Source organism: Diabrotica undecimpunctata, chromosome 4 (genome assembly GCF_040954645.1).
Source record: "Diabrotica undecimpunctata isolate CICGRU chromosome 4, icDiaUnde3, whole genome shotgun sequence".
Classification (NCBI taxonomy): domain Eukaryota; kingdom Metazoa; phylum Arthropoda; class Insecta; order Coleoptera; family Chrysomelidae; genus Diabrotica; species Diabrotica undecimpunctata.
Genome location: NC_092806.1, coordinates 159,052,340 through 159,078,858, shown reverse-complemented (window position 1 = coordinate 159,078,858; position 26,519 = coordinate 159,052,340). Strand labels below are relative to the sequence as shown.

The window sequence follows — 26,519 nt, the reverse complement described above, 5'->3', positions numbered from 1 at the left end:
TTATAAAATATATAATACATGGCCAAACCTGGATCCACCGAGAAATAATAGCAACAGTAATATAAAGAAGCTGACTAATAATAAGTAGTCACTAACATCTCGCAGAAAAGCCACTGAATGAATGCCGAGCTTCAGATCGTTTAGCTCTTGATTTCGCGCCCCTTACCATGATTGAGGCCATTAAAACCAGAGTGGCCTAACTGCATATTTTTCAATATCCATTTTATTCAACCAGCGATAAGTAAATGTTGAAACGAATATTGCCAAAGTGGCCTAAGATTAGTTAAAATAAAATACAGCAGAGAACTAATTTGACTTAAGTGTAATTTTTAAACATGACTAGCCCTATAGTGGCCTATGTCAGTTAGGCCACTGTCATAACTAATATGTTGTCAAAGATTTGACACTTAGGCCTAACTTCACGTTAACTAATGAAATACATAATTGTTTGTTTGTATTTTATTTGAATCGTGCTCGTTCAATCAAGCAATCATCTTAATACGAATTTAAATTTACTAACAACCTGAAGAATGACCAAAATGGATAATTTGGAAGAAAAAATTCAAGGTAATTGTAACAATAGTTTGAATTTTTTGCGTGGTGTAGGTATCTAAAAATATTTTCTATGTATTATTTATATTTCCAGAAATGTTTGGCGAAGATCAAGATGATCCAGATCAGGATTTTGGTTCAGAGTACGTACCATCAAGATCATCATCACCGATTTCTACAGAGCTACTAAATTTTGTTGGTCTAGAAAACATATCTCCAAATACTATCCTACAAAACAATACTAAAATCTTGGAAATCAAGAAAGAATATAAAGAAAACGTGTACGACAGGAAGAAAAGTGGAAGAAGATTACCCGTAAAGAAGAGCGAGCTAAAGGACAGGAATATATTAATTCTAAAGGTACCTTAATACCATCTAAAAGTTTAAATACAGATATTCCTTGTAATTGTAAACAGACATGCCATGACAAAAACGAGGATGCACAGCGGAAGCATCTTTTTGATAGGTTTTATGCAATGGAGAACTTTGACTTAAAATCATCATATCTCTTCTCTTTGGTCAAAGTGTTACCTAAAAATGATGCAGTTTAACCACTAAGCGTGAAAATTTAGATTCCAAACGCTCCAATAGCAGAGTGTACTCTCTTCCTAATTCAAGCGTACAGCCTTATTATATTATTTAATATATTATAATTATATTAAATTATAATATAATTTAATAATCCAACCACAGTATGCATATATTGCCATTTCGCGCAGTAAGGGTAATAAATTAATTTTTAACCAGGCTTATCTTATAGAAAATTTAATTGTCACTAATTTATTTCATTACGACTTTCCTCCAAAATGAATTGTTTTAAACTTAAGCAAGAAAAGTAGAAAAAAATCGAGGTTTTTAGAAATTTTTTAATAGTTTAATTTTTGTATTAATATTTCTTCCCTATTTGAGAGGGAGTCAATTATTATTACTGAAGCATTCACGACAAAACAGATTCGCCTTGGTCTATTATTCGGACAGACAATAGAAAGATTTCCAGAGGAAGTACAACTTCTACGGTATTTTCTATTTTTTAAATATATCTTGAGTCTGGTTACAATTGTATATGTTGTTTATTTTTGAATATGTAGTTTATTCCCTAGAGATAATTATTGTTTACTTATCGAATTTAAAAGTATTCCCCTAAAGAGTAATGTGAGAGTACGAGATAAGTGCACTTGATAACCCGATTAGTTACGACCTGTCAAATAATCCATCCTTAGACGGTTTCCAGCACACGAAAGATGAGATCAATTCAATAGGCACTACAAATGTTACAAACGAAGTACTGCATTCGCTACAACCGAACTGAAATATATGTACAAACAAATAAACTGCTGCTGCGTTTGCAGTGGAACTACCTCTCTCGGTATATCTGCGTTCGTTTAAGGAAGACACGATTTACTAATTATAGAACATTGTTAGCATAATTAATGTTGTTATTTTGCACTTTGCGAGTAGCTGAAAGGTCGTAGAGGAGGTACTTTGAATGTCATTCATTATTCAGGAGACAGTAATTGGTGTATTTAGTTGGTCAATGTCACGTTTGCGGTGATTTTGTCTCTTTGTGTAATTGTCACATTCCGAACTAGATCGTACTATTCAAATGAACCAAATACAGCGGATGAATGCTTTAGTATAGCCACCTGGAAAATGGTACTTGTTTACTGAAAAAATTTTTGTCTTCGCTACAAAATATATATAAATAAATATAATTTATGTTATACTTTATAAAACAGTCCATAAAATCCATTCTAATAAAATTCATTAAGATCTAGGAAGAGAAATGCAAACACAACGTAGGATCGATCCTAAATAGAAATAGTCCAGAGAAATAAGTTTTTCTCAGCAAATGAACAACAATTTCACCTGAACACGGTAAAATTTTGCTTATTTCCTAAGAGCAAAAGCTTCACCTGGTACTATCAGAATGTTATGTATGGCAAAATGCCAAAACACCCTACTAAGATATTTAATTCTAAGTTGTGTATGTCTGTACAGTATTCTGGTGTGTATCATTCTTAACCCTGAACTACTATCGTGGGGTCAAATTTGACCCCGGGACTTAAAATTTCATGCGCCACTAGTAGACAGTTTGGCAAACGACCTTGTTATTCCATGTATTCTCCCAATTAAGTACGTAGTTTAGCATCCCGCTTAGTAGCAAACGATCAGTGGGATAGTGCACACGTGCTGCTGAGTTTCGGTCGGATTTGACTCCAACATAGTAGTTACGTTATTCTTATTTAAGATAATACATTAAAATGGCTTTAAGAATTACCGGAAGTACGGTGACAAGTGATAATGTTTTTGACTTTCTCGAATCCCTGGAGGAGCCAACCGAGAATATTAACACTTACAGTGTCTCTAATAACAGTGAAAGTGAACACTCGGATCACGACACAGATTCAGAAATTGACGTAAGTGACTTATCAAAGCGACGAATGTGAAACAGCATCTAATAATGAAACCAATTGGACGGAAGAGATATAATATAAAAAAATGCTCCGACACCATCAAAAACTCGCGTACAGAACATTATTGCAGACCTTCCTGGTCTTCGTGGACCTGCCTTAGAAACAAAACCTTCCAGCCCACTTGAATCCTGGTCACTTCTTATAACTCCTGACATGTTGGCCTCTATTCTAGAGTACTATTGAGCTCAATGTGAATTATGCGGATACCTGTACATTTGTCGATCATCTAAACGAATGTGAACTTAAGGCTTTTTTTGGATCTTTTATACCTTTCAGGTGTACTTAAGTCTAATCATGAGAATGACGGTTCATTATTTTCGATAAGTGTTTTAGGTAGGCCAATTTTTCGTGCTACTATGTCAAAAGAACGCTTCTTATTTCTTCTCAGAGTAATAAGATGTTACAGTTGACGAGATGCTGGTTAGGTTTATATATGTCCTTTCAGAATGTACATGAAAGTCAAACCAGCCAAGTACGGCATTAAGATCATGTGTTTATGCGACGCAAAAATACATTATTTGGTAGATGCTTTTGTGTGTACAGGTAAAAAATATGATCCTAATCCCCAAAAGCTATCCATGTTGAGAAGCGGCAGTTGTGGGATGGATATTTTTCGAGCTATTGAATATTGAATATAGTTAGTGCTAAAACTATAGGCACACGAGCCAAAGGCCCGCCACCGCATGCCGCTCTCTCGATCGTCACCAACAAAATAATACTACAAAACGACTACTACTAGAATGGAGGAGGAGAACAGAGTTTGGATTTGTGTTAGGTCAGTGTCAGTGACGGTGCCTGTCTGCTCTGGCTTTGCCTCTGTGACCCTGTGCCTGCCTGTAGTATGTAGTGTATATTTCTCTCCTCCAATTCAAAACTCGTGAGTTTTGTGTGTGTAGTAATCTTGCCCCCCACCCTTCCCTAACCCCAACAAGATCAGTACTTGTTTTAGTGGAACCATTTACCAATAGTGGGCAGGGCACGTGGCCCGCATGCATGAGAATAGAATCCCCAGAAAATTACTAAATGCAAGAATGCAGGGAAAAAGACCTGTTGGAAGACCTAAAAAGAGATGGGACGACGAAGTCGTTGAGGATGCCAGGAACTGCCTGGGAACGCGTTCATGGAAAAGAACAGCGGTAAATCGAAATGATTGGAGAAGCCTGTTGAAGGAGGCCAAGGCCTGATTTTAGCTGTAATGCCATTGGATGGATGGAACCGAGATGTCACTGGTGATAATTGGTTCACCTCAATAGAGCTAGTTGATGAATTAAAAAAGCTTCGACTAACCTATAGTGTTTATTTGGTTTTACACGAGACAATACCATATGTCCCTAAAAAAAATAGAAGTGTAATTATGTTGTCGCCATGCATCACGACAAATCTGTTGACCAGGAAAGTAAAAAACCTGATATAATAGCTTTCTAAAATTCGTCGAAAGGGGGCGTTGATGCACTTGATAAAAAATATGCCCTTTATCTATCAGGTCGAAGATGCCAGCGATGACCTTTAGTAATTTGGCATTCCATAATGGATATTCCTGTAATAAACAGTCACATTACACAGTTGATCGGATTTTATTCAAGTGCTGGGAATCAGTCTTATAAATAAACATTTAGAAGTAAGATTTGCAATGCCAAAAATGTCTAGAGAATTACACTAAATAATTTCCAAAACATAAAATTACTCATCAAGATCAGACTAGACCAGAAAGGCCAGTTGTAAGACCTAAATGCTACTTGTGTCCCAGAGGTAAGGATATCAAACACTCCACATTTTGCTCAGAATCATCCGCAAACCATATTCACATTTGCAGCACCATCTGCAAAACATATTCACTTCAGAGAGTTACCTGTACCAGGTGCAAAGAATAGATAAACAGTGAAAGTTGTTCAAATATTTTTGTCACAATATTCTAACATTACGAAAAAAACATGACTGATATGGTTACTCTATTATAATTTTCTTTTGTATTAGGTTAAGACTATAAACTACTTTTTAAAAAATAAATCGTTAATTTCAATTTAAGATTTTTTTTGTTATAATAATGAGTTATGTTTTTGGTCAAAATTTCTGTAATATTTATTATAGCATCTTAATTTTCTTGATATAAAATTTAAGTTTACAAAAAATCCCTTTTTCATATACACATGCATTTATCAAAAATACAAAAAAAAAATTTTTATATCTTGTTTAGAGGTTTTTAAAATTCGGGTCATCTATGACCCGACGATAGCAGTTATGTGGGTGTAGTAGTTCAGGGTTAAGAGAGTTTCTATCGTGTATGACTAATTTTTCAGTAGTTTGCATTTTTTTTAATTCGCCTTCTTTGGTCTTTGTGTACATTTAATTGAATAATCTACAAAATATATAAAAATATCCAACTAAAATATCCGAAATATCCTAATAGAAGTATCCAAACTACACTTAGCTTGTCTGTATTCTGGCTGAATGTGAAGAATTATTAAATGAATTTTAATTTGTTTATACCATCGCCTTTCCTGTTTCTTAATTTCCTTTTCTTGTCTAGGATATCACATAAATAATGAAAAATAAATTATTTTATAATCCTATATAAATAAAAATGAATCTCCGAAATGTTTTCGATTAGAATTAGATAATTCTTTTTTCGTTATATTTGTTATTATCAGGGAAAGGTTTGTGTAAAAGATAATTTTCAAAAAAATTATATGGAAAGACGTAAAAAACAGTTTTTCTATTAGTTTAAATCTCAATATAACTAATAGATGGCGCCTGATACTTTTGTACTGGATAGTATTAGGAAATATATACTGAACTTATTATACTGATATTTCTTTTTAATTATAGTGGTATTAATCTCTACATCTTATTCATTTTATTATTACTGCTTTGTCCACTAAATTTAACACTAAAAATAAATCTCACTGCTTTCTAATGTTCCTATTTACAATATTATTCGAGAACTAGCACCTTTTATATGATACTAATTACAATATTTTTGCCATTTGTTTCAACAGACACGACTGATTTATTATAATTATTCGGAGCATTTTAATTGGAATCTTCTGGGGAGAAGATTTATGCCAATAAATGTTATATCTGGTTTTCCGTACTGCAGCTAGTGCATGCTATTAATTAACTCTTCTAACAACTTGAAGACACTTAAGGCTCTCTGTTAAACAGTGTTAGTTGACTTTTTTAACAAGCTTTTACATATAAAATACAGAACGTGGTTTGATATTAAAACGCAGGATTGAAGATACTTTTATTTATTTGGGTCAGAAGATCCTTCTGAAACTCGCAATCATAAATACATAAGAGAAACTACGGAAATGTCTTTATTGAACTAAAAGAACATAACTACAAAGAAAAATATAATCTAAACTGCCCTGTTGTCTTTCAATTATCTAATTTTATTAATAAATTAATTATCTCAATCGTATTTCAAACGTTGTTGTGAAATTGTTTTCCTAATTAGTAAACTCTGTTTACAAAATTACTATCGTCAATAATGGACCAATTGTTTCCACACAATGGAATAAAATTGTTTGTGTCCTTTTTTAGAAAATTATGACCGCTGGGACCCCTCAACTTTTAATACTCTTCCAAAAAATTTTTAAAAAATCGAAATTTTTTTTTAAATTGCTAGAAAATACTCTTAGAAATAGAGAATAGTCCCGAAGGCTCACGCGAACTTAAAGTAGGTAGAGAAGAGGGAAGAGCAGTGCGCAATCGGCTTTTCTATAAATCACGTTTTTTCAACTAAATGTCACTCGTATTTCGAAACTAATGCACTTATCATCATGAACCAAACGGCATTTTACTCTTTAGATATCTCTCTAGTGAAGAGTGAAGAAGCGGAAGAAAAAGAGTCGAAACATTTAAAGGTCGCATTCGTTTCCAATAAATGATACCTACCAACAAATTGAACGAGTTTAAGCAGCTATTTTCAGAGCCGCCATTTTGAAAAAAATAATAAAGCCACCATTTTCCAAGTAGTTTAACGTATGTACTTTCACCTGTAAAAAAAATTAATTTTGAAATATCTTTTGTACTAGAAATAAAATTTATTTAAAAAAAAACTCGTTTTTTGACGAAGATTTTGACATGGTTAAACACGAAGTTTCTTCTTCCACGTACGTAGATTTTTCAGCCAGGCTATTCTTCGCCTACCTGGTCTTCGTTTTCCTTCTACTTTTCCTTGAATAATTAACTGCAGCAACCCATATCTTTTGCTGTTCCTCATGATGTGACCGAGGTACTCAATTTTGGATCTTTTTATAGTGATTAACAATCTTGCCGTTTGCTAGCTGTGTGTATTTTTTAGAAGACCAGCTGCTTGTTTTACCTTTTTATGTATATTAAATGTATCGTGTTTTTGTTCCAACAACTCTATCTCTTCACACTGTGTTTTTAACCAATTTTCTTTGGCCTTTCGCATTTCGGTTCTGATTTGTCTCTGAATATTTTTGTACATTCTTTGGTTATTCTTTGATTTTCTTCTTTCTTCCATGAGTTGCAGTATATTGTCATTCATCCAACTTTTCCTCTTCTCTTTATTTTCTATTAGATGTTCTTCTCTGATCTTGTTAAAGGTCAGAGATTTAAGATTATTAAATTAAGATTTAATTATAAGAACTTACTTAAACGAAACCTTTTCCAATGTTTGGAGGAAGATATTGAGTGGCCAGCTAGATCCCCAGAACTTGCGTCCTTGGATTTTTTCTGTGGAGTTATCTCAAGAGCAAAGTATATGCAACACAGCCAACTATAATTCCATTGCCAACTAGCATTGCAAACCTCAAAGAAAACGAAACTACAGAAATACGGAAATTTTACCTCAAACTTTAAACAAAATTGGGGACGATTTTTAGAGACTGTGTCATTGCCATCAATGAGTTGGAGAACATTTTGAACATTTAGAAGTTTGTTTGAGCATGTTTTGAAGAAAATTATAAATAATTTCAAAATTTCACTCAGTAGTTAAGATCAGTTTGTTAAGGAGCTTATAAAACAAAAATATACAAGGTGTTTGTTTAAAAATAAAGACTATGGGCCATACGAAGTACCTGAATCACCCTGCACATTGAAATGTATATTTAAAAAAGGGACATTTGAATTTAAAAGTTGACGGGTTCCAGAGTTTTTTATAATTATCTAAAAAACAATTTTATTCTATAATAATCTCCATTCTCTGTGTAAATGTATTTACTTTAAAAATATATGTTTTTCAGTTAATCAATCTTGCAAAACAACTTGCAGTTTAAGTGTCGTTAAATGCACATAAATAACAATAAACATAATTTTATAACACCCGGTCGCATATAACGGCGATCATACAGAGCAATATATTGTTGTTGTAATTGTTGAAGTGGACTATTTTTTTTTTCAGTATATTACTCGATGTGTTAGTAATTGTAGCTATATATAATTGGATGGAAAAATTATCGATTTGATCGAGTAGTATCGCAACCTACCCAGAGGCAAGGCTGATAATGTAGAATACTCGTTTTTTATTTACCAAGATGTTGACAAAGGATATGTAACCGGATCTTGGGTTGCACTTACACTGGCAACACTGTTTGCTGTTTTGTCCAGGATCGCACTTAACCTCTAAACCCTATGAGATGACATTAACACCTGATCAGGACTAAAAGATGGGTTTAAATGAGATAATCACATTGGAAACCAAAACTAACACAGTGTATACCAGTACAAAGCCGAGTCAGACAGGGTGACTCGTTAAACCCACTTCTCTTTAATATAATAATGGACGAAATAATACAAGCAGTACGTAAATGTCATGGCTACAGAATGGGAAACAAAGAAATCCAAATAATAGCTCGTTCAGAAGAAGAGCTCCAAAGATTAACACACATCTTCAATACAACAGCCACGAAATACAATATATATGATAAAATCAGCAGAAAAAACCAAATGTATGACAACATCTAAATAAATACGATGTCAAATCGAAATTGATGGGAAAATAATAAACCAGGAAGCAATGTTTAGATATCTGAGAATAGATATAACTAGTTGCGGAGATGTTGAAGAAGAAGTATAACAACAAAGCTTAAAAGCAAGTGAAGCGGCGGGATCTCTTAATGATCAATCTGGAAGAACAAACACCTAAGACAAGCCACAAAAATAAGAATCTATAAAGCAGCAATTAGACCTATATTAACATACACGGCGGAGACGGTGACAAAACGGAAACAGGAGTGGAACGAACACATTAGTAGAATAGCAGAGAATACAATAGTAGGAATAGCACGAGGTAAGTCACCAAACGGAGGAAAAAGTATTGGTAGACCAAGAAAAAGATGGTACGATAGTATAAACAATTTAGGAAGCTAATATTGAAGAAGAAACAGGCTTTAAAGCCTACATACAATAAGGAAGAATAAGAAGAAGACATTGGAAATCAATAGACATTGAAATCCAATACAACGATTATATAAATGACTGGAAAAAACGGAAGACCGCAGGAACAATGTTTAGTAATAAAGTCGAGAAAATTAACTAAAATATGAAGAACATGTAGTAGAGCAAGTATGTATGAAATTAAAACCATTATTTCAACTTTTTGGTATCACCAGATAGGGCTTGTAAAAGAAGACCAAATGCGTTCGTATACCGGTGGCTAATGCACAACCTTTCACTGAGTGGGCAACTAACGCATTCGAATAATCGATAACGAAAATAGAATAATCTTTTAACATCAGGACCTTAGGCATGTCACCATGCAAATAAGATGGAAACACTTCAAAGACATTTTTGGAATAGTTGAAGACAAGACATTCAATATTAGAAGACAGGTGGGAAAAGCAGACAGAAACTTAAAAGAAAGAAATAGTGATAATTAAAGATGAAGTTGTACCAGGAAAATGGTTAATAAATTGACAACTTGGTGGTGACATAAACGGGAAATAATGATAAACGCGTTGGACGCGCGGATTGATGGACGAAGTTTTTTACTGTGGTTAAGGAAAAATCTTCAGCAATGCATCATCTCTTTTATTGAGACAACTAGGGCGTTTATAAATCTCAATTGCTTCTCGCATAATTTTTGGTTTATAGGAGTGAACATCAATCTTTGAGGTGAAGAGAATTTGGACCTGGACAAGCCACATACTCCAACTTCCCGACACGTTCTGTATACCGTTCCATCTTAATTCCGTTTTATTTGAAAGTTATCTTTATTTCTCTTACTTTCACCTTTCACACTTTTACTTTATTGTTCGTCTCTCCGTCAGTGCAAATCTCATTGTTACTGTATTATAAAGTTCAAGATTTGATTGGTGTACAAGCCAAATTCTTCTACAATTAATACTCCTCACTAATCCAGCCTTCCATTTTATGCGTGATTTCTCTTCCATTGTTTATTTACCCTGATTTGTTGCGTGTCACAGGACAGTCAGCGTTTGTTCACGTAAAAGCGTTCGCTTAGAATCTATTGTGGAATGATTGGATCTTCTTTTTGTTGATGGTGCACCTGTAACCCCAGGCGAGAGATCAAATGTCAGTATTGGTAGTGTGATGCTATTGATCACACTGATTTTGGTTTTGGAGACAAGTTTGCTTCTTCTTCTTGTGGTGCTCGCTTGCCTTATCACTTCTAGGTAGTTTGCTAATTGATCTTTTAGTGTTTTTCTCCTCTTCTTAAACATAACTGCTTGGATCTTCTCTGGGTTTACAGATACTCCTACAAAATCAATTTTTTGACTGTCTGAAGTTAATACTGAGCTGAGGCAAAAATTGAGTCGGAATTACCAACTGAAATAGAATGTTAATAGATTCTGTTTTGAATTACTCAGTTGATTTGACCTATGTAAGATGATACACAGTACGCACAAGGAATTTCATAAACTCTATGTTGTTTGTTTCATTCACAAACTTGGATAAGTGATGAAAGTTGTTGATGAGGAATAAATGTATTCTCTTTGATTTAAGAATTTTGTCGTTGACACACTTGATATAACTTATAATCGCCAAGTCCATAAATAATTTAATGAAAAGCATGTCACACGTGTTTCATTAGCTTGATTCTTCTTCTAACTAAGCAGGTTGACGTTACACCGTGATGTTGCAATTTCAAGTTCCACTTTTCCACGCACACAAGACAATCAGTGTGTATATACATTCTTTAAGACTTTGTTTTCTTCATAAACAGTTGTCTCTCTCAATTCCATTTGTATCTGAGTGTCATTTGTTAAAAAAAACTTCTTAATCATATCGATTCAGTAGATAATGGATAAAAACAAGTCCGGTTCTGGTGTATAAGACTTTGAGCATGGCTTTTGCATAATTAAAGAGATTTACGTCAATTACGGCAGATCAATTATATTATTTACTGCATATTAAAAAGTGAGCTTTAACGTGTTGCGTAAGTCGCACTAGGGATTGTACCGTTGTGACTAAGGTTAAGAGTCTAAGTAATGAAATCGCAATAAAATCGAACTGTTCTTTAACAATTATACAAAAATAATCAGTGCGCATACAACAAAGGCGTTGTAAATTAAGTGTTTATGTTTTTCAATTTCCTAATCGCGAGTATAAATGATTCTTTTGTTGGGAAAATACACATTAATCATCCGTATTATGTTCGTCTTTTTCGTTATGATCCAGAAGTTTCTTACTTGGGTCTATTTTCTCACAAATATGTCTTGTTTAAGCATATCTCACCAGATATTTGTCTTCACTTCCACTCCTTCCAGAAACTGAGTGCTTTGGCATCATTTTATACATATACATTTTCTCTTTAGCATATTAATTTTTAACCCATAGTCAATCTTTAGTTACTCAATCGTCGACTACAGATCCATTCGGATTTTTGCTACAAGTAAAAAAATCCGAATCGTCCAAGTTGTTCTTTCGTTCCAACTTTCATACATCATTCCTTTTCATACTTTTCTTTAATTGGGTTCATTTACAGCTTGCTTTGGTACTCAAAGTTGCCTTGGTAGTGTTCCCTCATTATATTCCGGTACTTCATCTAGTAGTAGCATTTGTTGTCTTTGATCTTGTTCCTCTGCTTTTAATATAATTTCGAAATATTTGGACCATGTTTCAAATTGTTCATCCATTCCACCTAATAGATTTCCCTCTCCATCCAATAAACAGAAACCAACCTGTATATCTTAACGTAAATCAATTAAAAAACTAAGTATGTATTTAAAATTGTTGGAGGCATTTGAAAAGCACCCCGTATAATAAATCCCATTCACGTAAGACTACGGTTGTAAATTATTGCCCTCGGTATAGAATAGAACACAGCAATCGTCTGTTTTCTGGTATATTCAGCAAACTTGATCGATGGCTCATCGTTTGAATAGTAGCTATCGACCATATGGTTGCGGAGGCCACTTTTATTTTCTGCGTTTCCTCTTCTTCTCGCCGATTTTTCTCATCTCTCCGCGTTCGCGAAGGATGTTTTTATCGCCGATGTCGATGGAATAGCTTTTTTACTAAGCGGGACACCATTTTAGGTAAATTCTCAGACAATAGGCGAATAAATACGAAACTAGAAATGGCATTCGATCGAAATGGAGTTTTTTATCGCTCAATAATGGTCGATGGGTGTCGCTGGCGTAGTTTCGTTATTCAATTATTTTTTCAATCGGAAAAAACATCAGGTGCAGCAATTTTCTCATTGGATTAGAGCTAAAAGGGTAAGCAATTATCGTTATTGTCGATTCCTAGAAACCTACAGAGTAACAGAATGGACATTCACGTTAATTTAAAGTCTCTTTCACGTATTTTTAAACGATTATATGAATGAAGTTTTTTAAGTGACGCAGTAAAAAGTACAAGATCGCCAACAGAGTTTGCTCGGGCTAAAAAAGTTTTTGCTGTTACGAATAAATTAACGTCAATCTTTTAAAGACTACTAATTTAACTAAATCAAACATATACAGAGACAGTTATTGAAAGAAGTTACTAAACGAAAATACGAACTTTCAGAATCATGACTTGTTTGATAGAGACCTTTGGACAGTCAGGGTCAGATGGGCTTTGGAGCATTGGATCTGCATTACCGGCCGACTTGCATCTTAGCACCGTTTAGGACCAAATTTAGACAGGATCAGAACCATCTGTCAATTGTCATCTGACAACTATCCAATAGTCTTTTCCGTATAACAAATCTTCTTTTCCGTCTGTCAAATCGTGTCTCATCGATCTACCATTAACGAAATCATTAAATGTTCATTATACAAGCAGACGTCCCTTCAGTTACATCTTTTAACTATACCCAAATCAACACAATTCTCACATTCTTTAGTTATATCTAAACCAGTTTTAAATCAATCTTCAATCCTTCTATTCCTTAAGTATGTCCAAACTATCTAACACATTTTCTATTCTGTAGCTATAAGAGCCTATTAAAAACTCAATCCTAAACAACGATTAAATGGAAATGCAGGATGCGAACGTCAAGTACTGAATAGAAGTCTCCTAACAGCTCCCACATGGCCTTATTTAAGTATACCAAGCAATTCAAAACTGCTGAATAATAACTTCCGATACATATCTACATAGCCAACCACTGGGAATGTTCTCGTGATAAATTTTCTTTACTTCGAAATCCAATGGTTATCTCGCAACTTGTGAGCTAAAATATTCACTATACTCCGTTTGAAAATTACTGATAACACAGTTTTTATGAAACAACTGATCATGCACAACGTAATGTCATTAATCAGTGACAAAACCTTCAAAACTATTTGAATTTTGAACGTTTCAAAACGTTCTTCGTCGATTTCCAGTTTCCATTCGTCTCGGTCATTCAGAACGTACTGTTGTATTCCTCTCGCTTTTATATCCTTGCCTGCGGTGTCTAATTTAATCCTTTTTTAGGATTCTGTTGTCATCAATTCTTTGTACGTGTCCGTACCATCTTACATGGTCTCTGTTATTCTATGTTCTACGCCCTTGAATTCTCTCGTTTATTATTCTGCCTAATCTTGATTTACCGGCAACTCTCCTCTAATAATCCATTTCTGTTGCTACCAAAGTCTTTCTCCCTCAATGGCCATATTTCGCTTACATAGGTAACAATGCTTTTGACAATGCTATTATAGATTCTGTGTTTATCTCCTCTCGAAATTGTTTTATACCACAGTATGATGTTCATATTCCGTTCATATTGAAGTTTGCGTGTCATATATTCTAGATCTTCGTAGTTCTGAGTCAAGACTGTTTGGTCGTCTGCAAAGCATAGTTGTACAATCTGGTGTCGTTTATAGGGATCCCCATGCCATTATATTTCCTTTTCCACGTCTTCAGCATTTGCTCCTAAACAAAGTCGGGAACAGACAGCATCCTTGTTTGAGTCCTTTGTCTACCACAAACCTTCCCTTGGATATCTCTGGGTCTATCTTTATTTTGTTCGTGTTGTTTTTATAGAGTACTTGCACTGCCTTGATTAAAGTTACGTTGATGTTTGTTTATTCTAAAGTTCCCATAAGTTTTGTTGTGTTACACTGTCATATGCTTTTCGAAGATCTACATAAAGAAGGTGTATTGCTTGGTTTCGTGTCTTTTTTTTTCTATAAGTTGGTTAATTGTGAAAAGATGATCAATAGTCGATCTACCTGCTCGGAAGACAGGCCTGTTCTTCGGCCTCCATATCACTGTATTCTCCCTCTATTCTTTATTTATTAATTTTCAGTAAACTGTCGAGATAATGCCTAACACGGTAGTTGTCACATGCCTTTAGCTCCTTTTTTATGTACGGTTGATATAACCGAAGTTGTCCACTCTTCTGGTATATTCTATCCATTTACACATTTTTGATATATACTGGTTAGCTGCCTGTATAGTTTGTCGGTTCCGTATTTTAGTAGCTCGGATGGGATATTACCTAGACCTGATGATTTTTCGTTTTTCAACATTCGACATACTTTTTTTACTTCTCTACTGTCAATTCTAAATCGGGATGCTATTGTATTTACTTGTACATAAGAGTGTGTTTGTGGTGTTTAAAAATACTCCTTCAGTAGTTTTTCAAAGTATTCGTCTCATTCTCGTAGGCTAATAGGAGAGATTTAGTTTTTCCTTTTCGAAGAGATTTAAGTACTTTCCAGCTTTCGGTACTTCTGCCACCTACCAGGTGAGTTAGCTAGATTTTTCTGGAGCAGTTTTTCTCCCAGCATTAGTTTTTCTTTTTGCTTAATACCTCTCTTTTAGGTGTTATTCTTGTTTACTTTGTTCGGTTTTTACGTTCAAAAATGTGTTTTATTTATCATTTTTGATTTTTATAACTTCTTGTACAAACCTGGGTACATAAACCCTATCAATTAGTTCCAAATCGGGTATAGTCACATTTTGTGAACACAATCTTTATATATGTGATGCAAAGAAAGATAGAATAATTAAAAGTCTCGTATTTTATGAATTTATTACGATTCCCGATCCTATATTTAATTCAAACATTAAGAAATTTAGTTTATAGCTTTGGCATTGAACGTTTTATATTTTAGTGCCTTCGGTAGGCTTAAGATAATAAAACGAGGCAATTCTGATTCCTTCTACGATTAAAACATATTTTACCGGACAGGAAATGGGCATTCCTTACTCAAATAACCTTTTATTGGACTGTTACTTTTAGGTTTTTCTTTAAAATATACACAAAAACACACTTATAAAAACTTCACAAAAGAAAGTTGATAAAAAGGAGTCCTAGAAAAGTAAAACAAAAGAGAAAATTGTATAAAGAGTGACAAATAAATAGGCCTGACACAAATGTTCAATGTTAAAGTTTGCCAAACAACTAATCAATACAATCGTATAAAAAGCTGACGAATTTCAGGTAAAGGAAAATATATAACACAGCCAAACATACAGTAAAGAAAGGAAACAATGATAGTAAGATTAGATGTATCCGAGACAACATAATAAAATGGTAGTGCAGGAAAATCATGTCAAAATACACTGGTAAAACGTGGTAAAATTTTCGAAACCAATTCAGATTTCTGCTTTAATCTGTGCCTTCTAAGAATTGCAAGCCAAAACAGACGTTGATAAAGATGTTATTAGAGACATGGGGATTTTATTCCGATATTGTTTTATTCCGATTTATTCGTTATGAGTACGAGAAACCAATTCGCTAAGGATTTTTGTTTAGTTGAGGAGATATGTTGTGGAATGCAATTTTAGATTCCCCATGTCTCTAATAACATCTTTATCAACGTCTGTTTTGCCTTGCAATTCTTAGAAGGCACAGATTAAAGCAGAAATCTGAATTGGTTTCGAAAATTAGTTTACGGATTTATTTATCAGATGTCGCTATTGCGTCTAGATCGAAGCCATTTTATAGCTGTTTCTAATATGACAGGAAAGATTATTTTCACGTTCAGAGCGTTTGTGAATAGGTGCTCCGAAGATCCCTTTTAGGGTGAAATACGTATAAGCGGATAAACAGACGCACTATACGTGAAATCAAGTCTTAACTGTCTTTTCTTTTTATTTAAATTAGATTTAAAGGCGGTTAACGCCATCTCTTTATTGTTAAACCATTAACGCCCAAATTAACTTTTTTTTTCAAAATAAGAAAAAATTATAATCTGTGTTAGTTGTTACATTAAAATCAATATTGTATAATAAATTTTTTCGACTATTTTATTAGTTTTCGAAATAAAGGCTAATTTCTAGATTATCGCTGCTAATAGATCGCTGCTAAAAGTCAGAAATTTCAAATACTCGTATTAGATGTATGTCTTTTATTTTAATGATACCTAATATTATTATTACAATACAATGCTAGAACATTCAATACTATTTTATATTCTAATCATTATGGCGTATGATATACGGGAAAACAAGAAGTGCCCAGAGTAACCATACATTTAAAGCAGTAAGTTAGGGGTCTTCCTTTATAATTGGCAAATTGACACCGCCTCTGCTGATCCCTCTTAGAAAGGAAATGGTTTTTGGCATCAAATGTGACATTAGCTACAATCGGCGTTCTTGATGTCGAAGCCCGTAAAGAAGATCTTCCTTTGGCAATCCTAGAACCACGTCCTAACTTCAGGTAGAGAACTGCAATGGATCTACGAAATTCTTTCATAGCAAATGGCTTTTCTTCCACTTTTTTTTAAAGTTGGCAAGAGTTGACAACTGCCATGTCTATAATTTGCGTTATGAGATATAAGTACCATTTTTTCCCACGTATGGGTATATGGTGCTTTTCAAGAAGCCAGCCATGCTGATCTACATCACTCATAGACTTTTTGATAGCAGCTGGCTGCCACACGGGAAGCCAGAAGTTCGATTGTACCAAAATTGGTGGCCATTGTGACACAATAATCCATCTCAGCAAGAGTATTTTGTTTTCGAGGTCAAAAACTGAATCATGGCAACCTCAGGCACATTTTTTCCTTTATAGCCGTTAGGGGCGCATCTAAGATTCTGTCATTGCGTAAAGTGCCTGTTGCACTTTAACCTTTTTTTCTTAAATCTGACAATAATTTTATGGACGTGAAGAAATTGTCAAAAAATATTTGATGGGGACTTGGATTGATGAGAATGGACAGCATATTGTTGACCTCACGAGTTCCAAGCGGTTCAAAAGCTTGTTGTTATGCTGCCTCTTTTCCGCAGTATAAGGCAAATGTATAGCAATAACCGTCATATCCACAGATTGTAACGTTTAAAACGTTACATTTTTGTTCTTATTAATTTTAAAGTACTTTCCACTATTTTCTGCGCATACTATTTGATTTTTATTGATAATAAGTTCTTTTTCCTTTGTTTGTATTCCTATATTTTATTTCAATATTTTCCTATTACAAATAAATCCGCTAATTAATTTCTTAAGTCCCCTCGTAGTTCTACCTTCGCTTACTTTATCGTACAAGAAATAGAAACCCCACTCCTAAATAATTTACTTCTATCAATCCGACCCGATTTAATTTCTTTTTAAAATGAACCAGCAAACGAGAAGGTATTATTAAAAATATAAGTCCTCGTGGTCAGAAACTTCCAACGGTCTGGGTAAGTTAATACTTTGCTCTTTTTACAACAACATATTTTCATACTTTAATCAAGAACACTTTTAGTTTTTCGTATAATTTTGTGTACGTAAATACTTAAAAACTGCTTACAATTTTTATTTTCTTTTTACCTTTGCTGTAATAATAATAATTCAATATAAATCGTATTTATCGCACAACTTTGTCTTTTTCATTTTTCATTTAATAATTTATCTATTAATTACAATTATTAATTTGTGAGTTTTGGCAACATCAGAGAATTCTGGATCGGTATACAGGTCTCGGAGAGAAGAGCTTTCCGCTTGCCAGAATTCTTCTGTTGTTGGACAAAACTCGTGCCATGACGAGTTTTATAGCGGCTTTTGTTTTTCTAGCCACCTTGGTTTTATTTCAAGAGAATCCACCTTGGTTTTTATTCAAGAGAATCCACCTTGGTTTTTATTCAAGAGAATCCATCTTGGTTTTTATTCAAGAGAATCCACCTTGAAGAATACGAAAATGAAATTGTTTTTTTTTGGAATAAGAAATCCATCTCGATTTTGAAAGTCCGCATGGCTTTGGATTGGAGAGGGATCCACATGGTTTCGGCTTAGCGGCATGGTTTTTGCAGACATTGTATGGTCCGAGTTGAGAGGGAAACAGCAGGAGGATTTCTCATAGAGTAGAGCTAAGTTTCTTTATTTCTTGAGATTTTGTATATAGATGCTTAATTCCTTGTTGTTAGAACCTCAGTTTAATTGTTGTTACATTTTGAATTATTAAAATATAAATAAATAAAGATATGTGTTAAAGAAATTATTTTATTAATAATTCCCGATTTCTCAAATTAAGTTAGTTTATGCTGAACATCACCCCTGAGGGGTTTCAATGTGCAATGGGTGAGCTAGCCGTTACAAGATAGCCCATCATTTATATCCAAAACGAATTCTTTTTGAAGAAATAGATTGTTTTAGCGAGTGTCCATAATAACTTACTATCATTTCATCTATGGACAAATGCTCATGAAAAATACTCCATTTTTGAAAATTGGAATTTACAATGGTCAATAATGAACGAATTTTAAACGATCTGTCGAACTTTTCGAAAAAAATTTTTTGTTTCTGTGGCAAAAAGATTCTTTGTCTAATGCCATTTCTCTCTCCCTTTCTAACCACACACCTTATGATTTTGGGCTTCTGAACTATCAGGAATGTGTAAGAGAGACTTCAATTCTAGATAAGTATTCCATATCATAGCATTTTTTACAAGAGAAATTCCTAAGTCTTCTTGTTCGCTGCAATAATCTCGTTTGCTGGGCAAAGTATGGTATCCCGCAAAAATTAGAAACCTAATAAAAGTCCTTATTTCGTCCTTTTATGTCATAAAATTGTGTTTATTCTTTACCTTTATGGATAGCGAATTAATTCGATTACAATAAGATCATTACAATTACTATCATCAAAAAATTGTTGGAAATATTGTACAGGAGTTTTTCCTTTTATGTCACTCACAACACGTCTTAAATTATCTATATATATCACCATTTTGTGACAAATTGTATTGCGGACGAGAGATGTCGATGGCCCTTTCAGCTCCTCATCGCTTTTTCTTCTTCGTTTTGTGGATCTTCTGCAGGATTTACCATCAGCTTAACAGTACCAGGTACATCAGTTACGTCTGGCCGATCAATGTCGTCAACGACAATGTCGTTCTCATCCGATTGGTCATCAACTTCTCCCCTATAATTACTCACCCCTACTATCTAGAAACAATAGAATTTGTAATTTTCTTCTATTTTTGCACTAATAATTTTATATTAAATGAATGTAAAATACATTATCAGTTGAAATAGTATTTTCCGTTGTCTTCAACAGTGCTTCAAATATTGGGAAAATTTGCTATTAACTTTCTCTCAGCAAAGAGGACCGTTTAAGTCAAAGCTTTTTAACTAACTCAACCTTTGGTCGATCCTTTGATTTTTTCAACGTATTAGGAAAACGTAATTCTCTATACTATACTAAGTGACATAGAAATCCGAACACCCAGTTTAAATGATTTTATTTTAATAAATTTTTGTATAAGTACTTAATGAAGCATAATAAGTAAATGATTAAAATTTCAAAATGATTGCATTGCTTTAAAGCCCTTTTACCTTTAATAATGTGTGGATGTACCCCGATGTGTTACGCATTCTCCAACGCGCCTAGGCATGCTTCTGATCAGGTGGTCAATGTCCTCTTGTGGTATCTCATTTCAGGCAACCACCAACTCCTCTCGAAGTGCTTGTAGAGTCTGAGGAGGACGTTGCAAATTGAGCAATATCCTACCCATCATATCCCACACGTGCTCAATTGGGGATAAGTCGGGAGATCTTGGTGGCCATGCTAACAATGCGACATCATTATGTTGAAAGAAGTCTATTGTGACTCTTGCAACATGTGGTCGGGCATTATCTTGTTGGAAAGTTGGATTTGCCAGGGTGTCAAGATAGGGTAAAAGGTGGGGTTCTAGAACTTCTTGGATATAACGCTGCGCGTTCATGTTACCTCTGATGAAGATTAAAAGTGACCTGGAACCATAAGCTATAGCACCCCAAACCATAACTCCAACAGTGTGATAAACATGTCTTTCAACAAAAAACTGTGGATTCCTCCTTTCACCACGTCGCCTTCTAACCCTCGCTCGACCATCATGCATGCCTAAAAAAAATCAATACTCGTCACTAAAGACAATACTGTTCCATTCCTGATTCCAGAGTGACCGTTCTCTGCACCACTGAAGGCAATTACGGCGGTGTTCTGGAGTTAAAGGGAGGACCCAGTGTGGTCGGTATGAAAACAGGCCAAAACTTCTCATTCGTCGGTAAACACTTCGCATGCCATTAGGTCTTCCGTGTTATGCAAACCATTCATTTGCAATGGAGCTGGTAGTGGAGAAACGGTCTCTTAAGGCCAATAATCTTAGACGGCGATCTTCACGGTCTGTTGTTCTACGGCGGCGTCCAGTGCCCCTTGCTCTTTGCGTACGGCCTTCTTGAAGCCATGCCTGACAACACCTAACCACGGTGTCTACACTTCTTTGCACTCTAACTGCAACTTCCCGAAAAGAAAGTCCAGCTTCCCGAAGTCCCATTATACGGCCCCTATCAAACTCACTAAGTTGACGAAATCGTACAGGTCTCCGTACTCTAGGCATCGTAACCAATCGTAAAGAATGTCAAGAACCACAATTCGCCAAATTTGGATCTTTACTGCGGCTGAAATATTCATTTTTAGATTGTTAGTGAATTTAAAAACAAAAAGTATAAAAACCGGAATCTCTAACTGATAAGGCTAAAAACTTTATCACTTGTTTTTTTCAGTAAGATAAATAAATTCCACCAATTTTTATTGAAATAAAATCATTTAAACTGGGTGTTCGGATTTCTATGTCACTTAGTATATATTATTTATTATCTGATTAGAATTTTTGGTCCAATAACATGCTGACTCATTAAAAAATATATTATAACTTTATATTTCACCTCATATTCTAGAGAATTTTCAAATTATTTTCTTCTTCTTGATCCTAAAAACTCAACGACTTTTTTTCTATTAGTAACATTCGAATATTTATATAAAAGGAAATAAACCACAATCTTCTTGACTGTAGGTAACAAATTTATAGGTAGACAATTAAAAAATTCGACGTGCCAACTTCTGTCGGACAGCCAGTTGCCCAATCAGTTTTTAGAATGCCGTTTGTGGCATCTCCAAATACAACAACAAGAATCCCCAAATACGAAGTTGACATTTTTTCAGGAAGCAATAAGAAAGAATGCACACATACCAAATTTTTCTTACTGGTTCGTTCAAAATGGTATTGATATACGGAATGTTTGATCGATTTGGAAATGGGGTACGTAATTTCGAGGACAAGCTCTATGGGAACGATTTTAGGGTTTTCTTTTTAATGTTTACTCTGTATGGAAAGATGAATGCACATATTCATTTAAAAAATGTTTCAAAACTTTACTTATCGAGCGCAATAATCTGTGATGAGTTCATTGATTTACTTATATACATATTAGGCTGTTCAATAAGTTTTGCAGTTCGATAATAGAGGGCCTTGCTACAAGCCTATTTTTTTTTGTTATGTTGGTATACTCTCATATAATATGAAATATGTGAAGTTTTATTTTAATCTGTCAATTCATTCTTCGTCTAGAAGCCATTTAGTATCGACGTGAGACAATATTTGTTTACAATGCGAATTCCATCTGTTTTAATACTTAAAATAATTCGTGCGGGGAAAGCGTTTTTCATTAAATCAAATCAAATAACTGTAGAAGCGTATTTGGCAGAGCTTTTGCAGTCTATTATCATAGTATGCATGATGTAAATTATCGTCAAATATATTTAGAAAAAAACATACGAGTATACAAATAGTTCATTTTGCTGTATCAATACTCGAATCAAAGTATTTTGCTGCTGATGGATAAAAACTAATAGACGGAAAGAAATAAGTGAAGATTATAGGTATTTCATTGCTATTAATGTTCATCTAAATACTTCGAAGACATTCAGAACCATTTAGCGAGTATATTATCTATAGATTCCGCCATATGATACGAATTCCATCGTCGGAGCAGCTTTCCGTTATCGTAACATTAGACGCGATTGAAAATAAACTCGAACAACATTTCTTGAATATCTAACACCACCAGTTCATACTAATTGTCTTAGAAAAGATATCATGTATATTCTGCACGCATCCCATGCCATGCCAGGCTCATTACACTGTACTGTCTATGATGGCCGTGTTGTGTTCTTTTCGAAAAGCATTCCAGTTCGGTTTTTGTATATCGATACACGCCGTTGACATATTAAAAGTGTTCGAGGGAATAAAAAGATTCGATTCTCATGGTAGTTTGTACTTGGAACACATGTTTTAACACCGATGGCTAAAAAATTATGGAATCGTTGTTGTTGACTGACTATAAAAGGTTATAATGCTGGTTTTGATTTATGCGTCCAAGCTAATAACAATAACTTTAAGTATTCTCAGAAAGAGCGCTACTTTGAGCACAACATGTAAACTTGATCTAAAAGGGATTTTATTTAAACAAAAATTTTAAGACTTCAGTAATTTTAGTATTTTAGTTCAATTATCTTAGTGAGGATTAAAATCTTACTAATCAACATAAAATTTCTCATTGTCGAATATTCCACTGTAGAATTACATTTTTGTCTGTTTAGACCTTTAAACATAACAAGCAGAATTGTTAGTTTTCTACAAAGCAACAAAAAGCAATATTAAATGAACTCATGCAATAAAAATGGCACAAAAATGGGAATATGAGTGTCATTTCGTAGTGCATTTGAAGACTATAGTGTTAAATGTACATGACGCTCTTGTACCAGAAAGCCCTGCTAGTACTGTTTAAAAAATAGTCTCTACGTGTTCAACCATGACCGGAGTTAAGGGACATACTTTTGAAATAACGAACCTAAGGAACTATTAGAGAATTACCGAAAACTTCAACACAAAGAAAACTCTAGCAAATAGTACTTACTGTAAAATAATATATAATAATTTCGGTGTCAAAAAACGTTTATTTTGACGTTTTGATTTGTCATGTATAACAGTGGAAATATTAGCCAAGACAATGAAACCCATTTAAAATGTAAAATTTACAATTTACGAGCGATGTATATAAATAAAACAAGTTTTTTTGTATCAAAGTATAAATAAATGTGACAATAATTACCAGGAAAGTGAAAAATTTTTGGAAAATTTGAATGACATATAGATATTTCAACAGCAACATACTAAAATTTGTGGTTCTATCTTACGACAAACTTCTTAGTTTCTGAACCGAATGTTAAGTTAGTTTTTTCTCGTAAATTACATCTTTGATTATTTTACTGAAACAACAATAAAAACAATCAACAAGATACCAAAGACTGTCGCAAAAAACTGTTAATCTCTTCATCTTGATTTACTTAAACACAACATCCATCCTCTCGTTTTATTTGTAACTAAAGTTTGACTTATCTCCTCCAAGGTAAGTAATTAGAAAGATCAGAATTATCGATATCGAATTTTTCGATTCGTTCGAACATAGATCTCGCTTCAGGGGACTTGAATTTCTTTAAATCCCGCATTTACGTAGTACTGCTAACTGCAAAAAAGTCGGTCTTAGATCTGGTTATTCCTGTTAGTTGGTCGAGAAACTAGAATATTATAGTTCAGTCGCTTATTTGAATTATTTCGAATTCAATAGTATATCAAGGAAGTTCTTGGTGAAAGAAATATAAACAAAAGAAATCGTTCCCAAGGAGAAGAACTCCATGGTTTTGTACAGAAATGAAGAAAAAATGTAAAGAATAGAAAAAAGCTTACCTGAAATACATGTCAACCAAAACACAAAAGGCATACTATAATTACAAGACAATTAGAAACGAAACACATGCATTTGTAACAAAAATAAAAAAATGATCACTGGGAACACTTTTCGAAAGAAATGATTTGGAACATGATTTTTACAGTCTGCAAAAGGAAATATGGGGCTTCATAAGAGGTCAAAGAACGGAGGTAAGAGGTAAAGATAATAGAACCAAAACACATAGAATACATGAATTGATTACCTAAAAAAGCGCTCTATACAGAGGAAGAACAAACAACGCTAGAGCCGGAAACACCAGAAATTACCACAAATGAAGAACTTAATACAAATGTGCAGGAAGTTCGTAAAATACTTGAAAGCTGAAGAACAGAAAAGCAGCAGGTAAAGACGGGATACCAAATGAACTACTGAAATATTGTGGAGCAGCAATGACAGAACAATTAACAACATTAATTAATAAAATTATAAAACACAATAAAATACCGGAAGAATGGAAAACGAGGGAGCTAATTCTACTATAGAGTATAATAGACCAGGATTTCTGTGTCTGATTTACCTAAAGAAAGCGTTTGACAGAGTAAGACTGGCAGGAAGCCTTGATAACACTATATGGCTAAACAGACACATGAACACTGAGATGAAGTCAACAATTTATTAAGCCAGTGTAAGACTAATAATGACATATGCCTCAGAAATAAGATCAGACACAGCCACAACGCAAAGGCTACTGGAAACGGCAGTACTATCTCTAACTAATATTCTCTTACTTAAATTGTTATCCTTTCTTCTGATTAGATGACCGTACAAGCCCAACTGTTTATTCTCTATTTTTTCTGGTAGAGGTTCTTGATTTATCTGCTGTCTGATTTATTCATTTCTGTATTGATTCATTTTCGTATTTCCATCGTATTTGAATGAATTTATGGTTCCTAGGTAATCAAATGTTTCTATTGTATCCAATTATTTCTCTTTCATTTTGGTTGTTTTATTCTGTGTATTTTCCTCATCTCTCCGTTTATTTGCATTTTCTATCTCTTCATAAACTTAGTACTATAATTGAAGACCTCGGGGCAATAAGGGAGCTAAGCCACAAATTTAAAGATTTCAGTAAAACGGGCTTTGTAACAGTGGTCTTAAGTCACCAGCGATGTTTTACGGTTATTGGGCAATATATGTCGCCACCAGGCTATAACGATCTTGTTGCCAACTTGCAAAATCACGAAAATTTTTAAGCCACAATAAAATCCACATGTTGACGCTTGATTGAAGAATATTGAAAGAAAAGCAGGTATTTTATAAGGAAAAAGACAGTAGTTCAGGTTCGGATTTTGAGTCTGACGATTCCATAAATGATCGAGACTATTTTACACGTACGAGTTCCAGTGAAATTGATGGATTTTCACCGAAAAAGGTAAGTAAACATTTTAGTGGCTTGAAACCTTTTTGCTGTAGGATATGTGGCTTGTGTCTTAATAAGTAGTTATAATAACAATAAATTTACTTTTTTAGTAAAATGAACTCATAAATAACTTGTTTTTAATTGCTCCTATTTTTTTTTTCATTTCTACTTCACCAAACCTTTTTCATTCGATTCTATATATTTTTTTCAAGTTTACATGTATTTTTTTTTAATTTTTCCAAGTGGGCCAGAAATTGTTAATAACAAATAACTTATAACAAAAAACCAATTTCCCGAATCGATTCGAGTAACATTTTCGAATAACCCGCTCGCCTAAGAGTACCTACAATATATATATATATATATATATATATATATATATATATATATATATATATATATATATATATAGATATATATATATATTTTTGTTCGAGGTGTCGAATATATCACAGTGTAACTGCAGATATTAATCAATGTCAAGTAGAAGGCAGTAGAGGTTTAATTATTTTGCCCCAGAAAAATTTTCGCCAATCTGGTGGAGAAAAGTTAACATTGAAGAAAAAAAGAAAACAAAAGCAAAAAAAACGTCGAAACTGGGAACACGACTATATAAGGACATTTTGAAAGGTGTAGCAAAAGAAGCAAAGAAGACTGGAGATACGTGTAAATGCAAAAAAAGTGCAGAGAACTGCTCCGAGGTATCGAATTATCTATATTTAACGGCTTTTGGGATTTAGAGACATATGAAA

The 26,519-nt window shown here is 33.8% G+C and overlaps 1 protein-coding gene across 2 annotated transcripts in view; it reads right to left on the bottom strand.

Annotated features, from left to right (window-relative positions):
• N (neurogenic locus Notch protein) overlaps nt 1-26,519 on the bottom strand; it is a 367,839-nt gene that overhangs the window by 131,092 nt on the left and 210,228 nt on the right. The gene's annotated exons all lie outside the window — the stretch shown is intronic.